Below are 10,429 nucleotides of genomic sequence, written 5' to 3' on the forward strand. Positions count from 1 at the left end.
AACCCTTTGGACAGATTCGACGATAGTACTGGCATGGATCCGAAAACCACCATGTTCGTGGTCAACGTTTGTGGCACATCGAATAACGAAAATTATCGACAAAGTTGGAGTCAAAGTATGGCGGCATGTAGACTCTGCGTCAAACCCTGCAGATTTGGCGAGCAGAGGCCTCCTCGCTTCGGATCTAATCGACAATTCTTTGTGCTGGCAGGGACCTTCTTGGTTACAAGAAGACAACGAAAATTGGCCAACACAAGAAGAAGATTACAACACGAATATCGAAGAAAAGAGGGTGAAAGTTCATACAACTTCGGTCAAAAATAACTTTGATATTCTAGATAGGTTTTCCGATTTACCAAGGGCTTTGCGGGTTATATCCTATATTCTTCGGTTTTTCCAGAATACGCACCCAAAAACTAAAGCCTCCTTCAAAAGGGATGCTCATTCGATCGCTCCTGATGAAATAGAAAAAACAACACGAAGATTGATAACAATATGCCAGAGGCAACATTATCAAGAAGAGTACGCAAACTTGAAGTCAGGAAATCTAATAAATGGGAAGAGTGAGATTTTACCCCTGAACCCATATATAGATGAAGAAGGCATCATTCGAACTGGGGGGCGGACTGGGGCATCGAAAGACATGTCCCATAATGAAAGTCATCCCATTATTCTTCCTTGTACTTGCAGGTTATCCAGACTTATAATCCAATCCTCTCATGAGACCACCCTGCATGGAGGGAACCAGCTGATGCTACGTCATATCCGCACTCAGTACTGGATCCCACGCGTTAAAGTCATGATAAGGTCGGTTATCCACAACTGTAAAGTCTGCACTATTTACAGGAAGCGGACGCAAACGCAACTTATGGGGATCCTTCCGAAAGAGCGCACCACCTTTACTAGGGCCTTCTCTAACACTGGGGTAGATTTCGCGGGACCATTCGATATAAAATCCTACCGAGGAAGGGGATGTCGAAAGCCATCCATCTAGAAGCGACAAACGATCTTAGTACCGGGTCCTTCCTAGCTGCCTTCGCCAGATTCGTATCCAGACGAGGCTATCCGAAAAACGTTTACTCCGACAATGGTTCTAACTTTGTCGGAGCTTCTCGATCTTTACGATCCGAGTTTAAAGCATTTCTGCGTGAAGCAAGGGACGGAACGTTGACTAAATATAGCCATCACATTATAGAATGGCATTTTATACCGCCAAGCGCTCCTCACATGGGAGGTTTGTGGGAAGCGGGGGTAAAAAGTTTTAAGACCCACTTTAAAAAGATCGCGTCCGATCATAAATATACTCTCGAAGAGTTTACAACCCTCTTATGTCGAATTGAGGCCTGCCTCAACTCGAGACCTCTAAGTCCCTCATCCAACGACCTTTCCGACCTGGAGCCGCTTACTCCAGGCCATTTTCTCGTAGGTGGGCATCTTTTAGCTCCACCTGAACTCGACTGTAGTGAAAACCCTGCCTCCATTGTAAACCGATGGCAAAAGATGAAAGCCCTTCATCAAACCTTTTGCAAAAGATGGAAATCGGAATATCTCACCGAGATCCAGAAAAGGTATAAATGGAAACATCCACAATCCAACTTAAAACCCGGGGACCTAGTCGTCATAAAAGAGGACAACCTACAACCAAACGAGTGGAGAATGGGGAGAGTCGTCAACACACATCCAGGTTCCGATAACCGTGTACGTGTTGTTGACGTCAATACAATTAAGGGACAAATTAGCAGACCAATCGCGAAACTGGTACTACTTCCGCCCAACGACAACGAAAATGAACTTTAATAGTCCACATTCCTCCATCCCAAATAACCCAGCTCTCGTTCACCCCGAACGAGGCCAACACCCCGGTAACCCTGCTCTCGTTCCCCTGAACGAGGCCAACAAAACCCTAACGCAGATTTACTATCTGCCACAGAATGCTTCTTCCAACAATTGCGTTAGTGCGCCGTGGCCACCACGCAATTGTTCAGAAGATAATTGAATGTAGGCATTGACCCCAGAATTTTGGTCGTATCGTCACCAGAATATCCCCGTACCTCTCCCATCACACGTTGGGTATTCATCTCACAGCTGATGTCACGCTGTTTAAACTTTTTCCACGTTATTAAATAAATAATAAATTAAAAATTGATTTAAATGATTGTTTTCATCCATTTAAAGCAATAAGGGCTAACAACGCCATCAAAAAAGGGACATCAGCTGATTTCGAAACATGCTTAATGATAGCAGCGTACTTCATCGGTGCGATCCAACAGATATTAGTGCCCCAAAACAATAAAACCTTTCCACCAAAGTAAACCCCAACGAATTTCCACCCTTCTGTCACCACTGAGTAATGTGCTAACAGCGACATAAAAATATGGTTAATGAATGACTTCTCACATGGAAAATCTCAAGCACAAACCATTTTTTTCAACAGCTTTAAACAATTTCCTGAAAACCAAACAACCAAATCATTTATTCCTTTTTACTTACTACAAAACAATAAGCCACTATAGAAGTCAAATGAAAACAATGCTACATCTTTATATTCGCATTATCAGTTTGGAATTTTTAAAGTGCTTTATGCACAGCATCCTCAAAACCTTCCATGCTTACAATTGGCGTTTGTGGCGTAATACCGTGCCCTAGATTTGCAATATAACGTTGCTTGCACGAATTTCTTCTGGTATTTTATACATATCCTGCGGATCTAAATTGCCTTGCAAAGCAATATTTGGACCAACTTGCTTCCGTACCTCTACTGGATCCACAGTCCAATCAAAGCCTATAATGTCATAATCCAAAGTTGCTTGCTCTTTCAATGAGTGGCCAGCACCTTTAGCAAATAGTGTCAAAGGCACTAAAGGTATTGATTGTTGCTGCAAACGTTCGACCAACTTATCACGAATTTCTTTATGTAGGGTACTGCCCATTTCAGAAAATCTTCTTTGCTTAAATGCTCTGCTGAAGATTCGAAAATTTGCAGCAATTTTGCACCGGCCTTTGTCGGCATTTCCGAATAATCAACAATGGCGTCAGTCACCATGCTTAATAGCTTTTTTGAATCTACTGGAAAATCGATAACCCAAGCTTTTGATTTAGACATCGTTTTACTGCCGCCCCCTTCAATCATGTAACCGATTAGTGTCCACGGTGCACCCGTGAAACCAATAAGTGGCACACGTCCTTCTAGCTTGTGGCGCATCATTGTAATAGCATCGCCAACATATGTCAAGCGCCCCACCGCTCCCTCAGGTGTGAGCTTTGCTAAATCAGCAGGTGTTTGCAATGGTTCTGGGAAAACGGGACCCACACCCGCATGCATTTCCACTGTCACACCAAGTGCTTGCGGTATTACTAGAATGTCTGAAAATATGATAGATGCATCCAAGTCGAAACGTCTCAGCGGCTGCATTGTCACTTCACATGCCAGTTCGGGTGTACGACAAATAGTAAAGAAATCATGAAGCTTACGTACCTCTTGAAATAGCGTCCAGCCTGACGCATTACCCAAACGGGCACCCTGTCAACGGGCTCGCCACGCGCTGCTCTCAAGAGATTATCATTTTTAAGCAGTGGAAAGTTCTTTGTATCTTTCATTTTGTGTTGTTTATTAACTGGACTATGCTTTCTGTTGCGAATTACACCGTAAAGTGTTGCCTTTGTTTTGTTTTGGTTTAATTTATAACTTGTGAAATGTAGAGCTGCGACCGGCACGAAAAAAAAAGACCAAAAATTCTGCATTAAAAAATAAAGTTATTGTCACGAATATTAGCAGAATTAAGGAGTGCTGCCAGCTCTAAGCCGATGCTAAGCATGAAACTTTAATAAATCTTTGTTTTGATAACACTTTTAACTCTTTGGTCTAATCAGACTCAGTATCAAGTAGGGTTTGTTATTGTAATACAAACAAAAAAAATAAAAAATAAAATAAGTAACTATTGTTATCCGCATACTTATTACTCGTCAGCGATCTTTTGGTTTAATATAAACTCTATGATATCGTTTTATTGTGAGTCAAATGATGGATCATCCAGTATAACCATTTTGGTTGATCCCCAAATCTCAATTAAATGGCCAGCATTTTTTGCATATCCAGCAATTTCATCTTCCACAGTTCAAACCACACGTTTTTCCACCCTGTATTTATCAGCGTCAGCGAATTTCAAACAAATCAAGATTACTTTTCAACTTTTATTACAAAAAAACAAGAACAGCTTATTTTCGTTCGTAGTTTTTCAACACACTACGCTTACAAAAGCGAAAGACTTACAATTTTTGAAACTACAAAAAAGAGGGCGTTCGACCTACAGTACGCTTTGATATTTAATGTTGTGGATGACTGAGAAAGGGCATACTATGCATGCATTGAGTTGGTCAACTTTAACTTTAAGCGGAACACTAATCAAGCATTCAAATCTCAGTTGATTTTTATCCAGTTACTTTCTCTTGTATATTGTAATTATTTGAGCATTTTACCTTGATTGAATTTACGTCCATCTTTATCGGTACCTGTCCAAGAAAAATATTGTGGCACTCATTCTTTAGTTTCCTCCGAATTGGCATCCAATCTCCTTCATGCATAACAATCGTAATCAACTTGCCAATCGGGTGATAGGGTGAAGGCTAATTCATGACCGCGCCACACCCAAACACCGGATATGGTACTATCATTATCCTCACCAAACAGGCACACTAAAGCAAAGGCTTGCTTACGCATTTCATCGCGACGTCGAAACATACCAGTGATGAGATTGCACAACACAAACACTTTTGTAAGCTCACTATTATATTTATATGTACCGAACCAGATAGAATAATTTTCTGGATCGAATTTTTGCCAAAAGTAGGGAACGGAAACAGATTCATCCTCGTTAGAGTATGAACGTTTGAAATCATCGAAATTGAATGTACCTATTGAGAGTGAATCGAAATGATTTAAGCAGTTACGTGTCAAAGGATAAGCAACTATTATATCCAACTGTCCACTATAAATGCAAATAGTATAATCATTTAATAATTGTGATATCCATGGTGCAACCGTGTCCATTACATCCTTCTTCAAAAACCTTTCAACTTTATTTTCTTTACCCAAATCATGAAAAGTCATATTACCAACATGCATGGCACGACGCGTTGTTGACGATTGCAGGAAATTACCAAGCGCATCAGCGGGTTCGTCATTATCAGTTTTCAAATAATTATAGTAAAAATTAAAACCGGTTAGATTAAGAAAAAGTGAACCATTCACAATAATATCATTGATAAGACTATCAAAATTTCGAAAGCGCATTCCATGTCATGTTGTTCTATGCATTTTTACCCCTTTCTTCTTGTTCGTGGAACTGTTGCAAACCACGATCATCTATCAATTCCAATTGGTATAAATAATCACTATAATTTGGTTGATGTAATAGATCTGAAAGTCCATTACCAATGGCTAAGCCCTTCTGTGGTATATAAACCCGCGTCTATTGCATTTTGCACCAAATGTATGGGATATGTTAACGCTGGTACATATTTACCAGCATACGATTCACCCGTAATCCAAAATCCACTGGAATTACGCCATCCAAATAATTCGTATAATTGCATAACAGCTTCATGTAAATTCCGTCCAACATCTTTTTCATTACCCGCATAACCATCGTCACTACCAGTAAAACTGAAACCAGTATCAACTGGACTATTACCCTAATTTCTTACATAAATGGTTTAAGTAGTGCTATTTTAACTTTAAGCACTTTGCGGAGAATTCTTGTTGCACACAAAGTGCTTACCTACATATATATATAAATATGTGCGTATTGTTGTGCTTTAATGTTTTATTTAAACTTACTTCCATCGCTATGCGCCACACCCTCACGCAACAGGAAATACCTCAAGCCCTCTATTGTGTAAAGTTTAGCTGCCTCAACCGGATGACCAGAATCAAGCAATAAACCTGCGCCCGTGTGTGTGTCCAAACGTAGCTGTGATTCTGTTAAGAAAGCTTCATCTGAAACATAATACCAACCACTGTATGCAGCAGAGTAAATGTGGCCGCGCGATTTTAAAGTGTGCCAAAAATGCGCTACAGCCGTCTTGTGGCGCTCTTCGTTAGTACGGATAAAATATGCGTTTGCTATACTCGCTTCGCCGAATACATGACGATATAGCGCAGATATATACTCGCAATATTGTGCAACGGGCACGTTTTGAGCTGCTGCTTGTTGGATTTTTGTACCATGTTCATCAGTGCCAGTACAGAGATGAACTGTCCTTTTGGGGTCATTAATTGATATGACTGTTCATTGTAATATTCTAACCTGAAAATGCAAATGGCCTTTAATTTTTATTTCAACTAAATTTTATTTCAATAAAATTTTTTTTTTTCTTCTGCGAAAATATATTAGAGATAATTTTCTTTTTATTTACGCCACCCAAACAACATTCCGCTAACCTCAATTTGGGCATGATCAATGACACCAATATTCTTTCAGATCATGACCCGTTATCAAACCTTATTGGCCAAGTCAGAGGGAGGCGCAAAGCGTTTCGACGTCGCGTGCCAGCTCTGCGGCAGGGACCATAGTCTCCGATTCTGTGCCGAATACAGGAAAAAATCCCCGGAGGAGAGGTTGCGGGCCGTGCTGTTGCACAAATACTGTCCGAATTGTCTGTCGCCCTTCCACCGCGTGGACAAGTGCAATAGCAAATATCGCTGCAAACGGTGCCAGCAAAAGCACCACACCACGCTCCATCTAGATGAGCGTCTTTCTGAACGCGATGATGCAACAACCATTGGCGACGACAGCCCGTCCGATGACACGTTGCCAATCCACCTAATGGGGCCGACAAAGTCCTGGGCTCAGCAGGTGGAGGAAGAGGAAATGGAGGAAGAGAGAGCGAAAATGGAGGAAGAGAGAGCAAAAACAGAACTGAACCGTCAATGAGCAGGAACGGGATGCGCAGTTTCCGACCGCTGTTGCAGCACGAACGAAGGGCGGAGGAAGTAAAGAAAGCTCGGAACCATCAAAATAACTGGCGGCGCCGTGACGTTGGACTCCAACGCGGCCCCACCAAGCCATCCAAACGCGAGAGACAGCAGCGGCAAAAAAATCGACGCCATACTCTCTTGAGTACTCTCACAGTACAAGGACGCTAACGCGCGACACGCCGGAAGGCTTCCGGACAGGGCGGCTGCTCCAGGCTACTCCATCGCCCATCATGCGGCCTTTCGTGCCCATTGCGTGGGCATTTACACCTGGTTCGGGCCATTATTGATCCCTGCGCCACCAGCACGATCGTCGATGCGGAGCTGGTACGCGATTTACAATTGGAGCGCCAAGGACATGGACAATGCACCCTCATACTGCGCGCAAATTCGGAGCGTCGACGCGCATAACGACCCAAGCAGCCGTCGTCGAAAGCCATTACCGCTTAAGTCCACCGTCCGATGTGGACCCCAAGATTGCCGCGCCCTTTGAATTCATGCGGCTGGCGGATCCGCAATTCTACCGCTCATCACCAATACGGCTTACACTCGGCGCTGACATTTACGCCGAAATGATGGTGAGCGGTACACCGGCATCCACAATTGGCGGTCTCCTAACCCAACCGACCGTGTTCGGGTTGGTGGTCTCGGGAGGCTGCCAAAAATAAATATCCGACTTTCACGCCTCACACATGCGCCATCTTATATATATTTAAGTAAATATGCACGGAATTTAAAACCACGTACGTATATCTAATAACTTCTTTTCTTTTTCCACAGGAGAGCGAAACGTGAGGTCAACCATCTGGCGTGCAGTGCTTGCAGTCCGCATCTGCACTGCCTTCTTTCATTACACCGCCTTACTGGACGTGCGATCACGTGGCATCCCCTTTTTTTTAATGTTTTCTTTGTTGCTTACGGCAAGGGGGCCGGTATGTTTAGGCCACAGGCCTAAATATATCTCCCCTCCCTCGTAACATAATTTTCTTCGCTTACTGCCACCCACATATGCTTGTGATCACTAATATACACAGGCATGTGTGAGTGGCGGTACGCATGTATCTTAGATTTTTACCGCTGTGAGCCCGCGGTATAGCAACTTTGTTGCCGGGAAACCCAACGAAGGAGCTGTATCTCGGGTTCATCGGCTCATGTCGCAAAGAGGCTCGTCCTCTTTTAATCCAGCAGCCAGCAAAGGAACACGTAATCACACGTTCACGTAAGTTGTCAATTTCCAAAAATATACTTAGTAATTTCCTAAAATATATTTAATATTTTGACCTTTCAAAACATTTGTTAAAAAACTTCCTTAACACTTGTTGTATTTATATACATTGAATAAAAAAAACACTGTGAATTCCTTTTATTAATACGAAACCTTTTTGGTGTTTTTATTTTTCTTCCCCTTTTTTTCGCCTAACTAATCTTTAACAAATACGTGGGTGCGCGCCGTTGCCACCACGCATTTGTTCAACCTTTGTAGAAACTTATTATGCATAATATGCATATACACACACATCGTCCGGTTATTCGTTAACCTCGTATCTACAAGTGAGACATCTTCGGAAAAGCGAACACGGTTACCACACCATGTTTTCATTTGGGACCAAAATTTATCGAAAAAAAGGACAAAATTTTTGTTTTATTTTATTAGTATTAAATACAAAATTTTAGGATGTTTCTACATAAAATTTTACTAAACATAATGAAGAATTTCCTTTAATTCAAGCTGAACAAACAAATAAATGTGCATGCAACCAAAAAGTGTTTCTATATTTGGACATAGGATAAGTCTATGTCTTTCACCAACCAAACGTTGTGAACCTAGTGTTGGTCACAAAGCTCTTGGTTCTAGAATTATGTTGTTGATTGCAATGAAATAAAATATATAGTGCAGTTAGGTTTCTTGGTAAGAAACGGTTCAAAATTTGCGTTCTGGTGTTGCCGAACTATGTATGTGGAAAAATCAGTAAATCATAAACGAAACTAGGTAATTTTGTTAGTGCTATTTTTATAGATGCTTACTTTTCTCTTAACTTTTAAACTTCATATCAGAGCCTATATTCAGTAAGTGTGAGTTTTGATCCCAGGCTTCAGGGGTTCTGCTGGCACCTACGGGAATAATTTTATACAAAACATTTCTTCCGAAATCAAATCTCTTTTGCATTTGCTTCCTTCTGTTTTCGAGTTAAAATATTTCTTGTGCCAAGATACTTAATTTTCAATTACCTCATGTGGCTTAACACCACAATAGTCCTGGAATTCCTTGAACTCATTGAGATGGGTGAGAAAGATTTAAATATCAACGTGCCAAACGAGAAGTAATGCATATAATTTCTTTTTATAAATTTTGAAAGTGTTATATTGTTTTCACACAGACGGCTTATTGAATAATAAAGACAGTTTTCTACATTAAGACGCTTATTTAGCTCAATCTTCCCTACAAAATTCGCATCTATATTTATTTCATTAGTAGCTAATCGAATGCCTAATGAAGTCAAAAGCACAATGCAACTCTGTTGGGAGCGTTCAGTTTCTTAGTTTTTGGAGTGTTCAGTGCTTAAAAATGTCATTTGTCAAAGTAAATGTCATTGCCTGCATGGCGGAACGATACAAGGTGGACGCATCGAACAGCAGATTATAACCTTTTTTTATTTGATTTGATACATAAACTTTCGGCGCAGTACGATTTTGACATTTGTACATCGAATTTACAAAAACAAAGTACATGGAATTCTTATTTATGTAAGTAGGTATGTCACCATGCTGACACCTTGTATCGTTCCACCATGATTGTCTGTCATATAGCATTGTCATTTTATTCGCTTGACATTTCATCCTTCATACTAATCGAGCAGTTACTTCTGTGTGAAAGCAAAAAATTTACGATTTCATTAGAAGGTGAAATGAGATCATTAAGTTTCTGTGTGAAAATAGTATTAGGCTCACAGCAGAGTATTCGCTATAAGCTATGCTAGCCGAGAAGTAATTTTTATTTTATATTGTTACGAATATACTATGTTCAAACAGAAAAATAAATTGAGGCAATTTCGATTTAAATAGAGTGGTGTTCATACAACTCAATTTAGCCTACACAATAGTAATTTGATAGCTGGTTGGCTCATCTCTACAGCAACAACATACCTTTGTTCAGACTGTCAAAATGTGCGTGTTGGTATTAGGAGAATGGAATGGAATGAAAACATAAGACTTTGAAATTTTTGTGTGTTGTAAGAAAATAAGTTCAATGTTTTGGTTTTATTTTGAGTTTGCCATCTTCTTTTGAAAATCCGTACTCCAGTGAAATGAAAAAAATAAAATCAGCTGATGAGATGAGCCAACCACATAGGTGAGTAATGCGTAATTGACGTTTAAAAACAAACACACTTTACAAGGTTGTATTTGCAGTTTGAAACAATTTATTACGCAAATTTTTTAAATTGGTAATTTATTATT

General features: G+C 40.6%; 2 pseudogenes; both read right to left on the reverse strand.

The window, feature by feature from the left end:
* Positions 1-2,568: 2,568 nt before the first annotated feature.
* Positions 2,569-3,597, reverse strand: LOC137246353 (uroporphyrinogen decarboxylase-like; annotated as a pseudogene).
* A 394-nt stretch (positions 3,598-3,991) lies between these two features.
* LOC137245880 (venom serine carboxypeptidase-like) lies at positions 3,992-6,226 on the reverse strand (annotated as a pseudogene).
* Between the last annotated feature and the right edge of the window lie 4,203 nt (positions 6,227-10,429).

This window comes from Eurosta solidaginis, chromosome 3, assembly GCF_040869045.1.
Source record: "Eurosta solidaginis isolate ZX-2024a chromosome 3, ASM4086904v1, whole genome shotgun sequence".
Taxonomy (NCBI): Eukaryota; Metazoa; Arthropoda; class Insecta; order Diptera; family Tephritidae; genus Eurosta; species Eurosta solidaginis.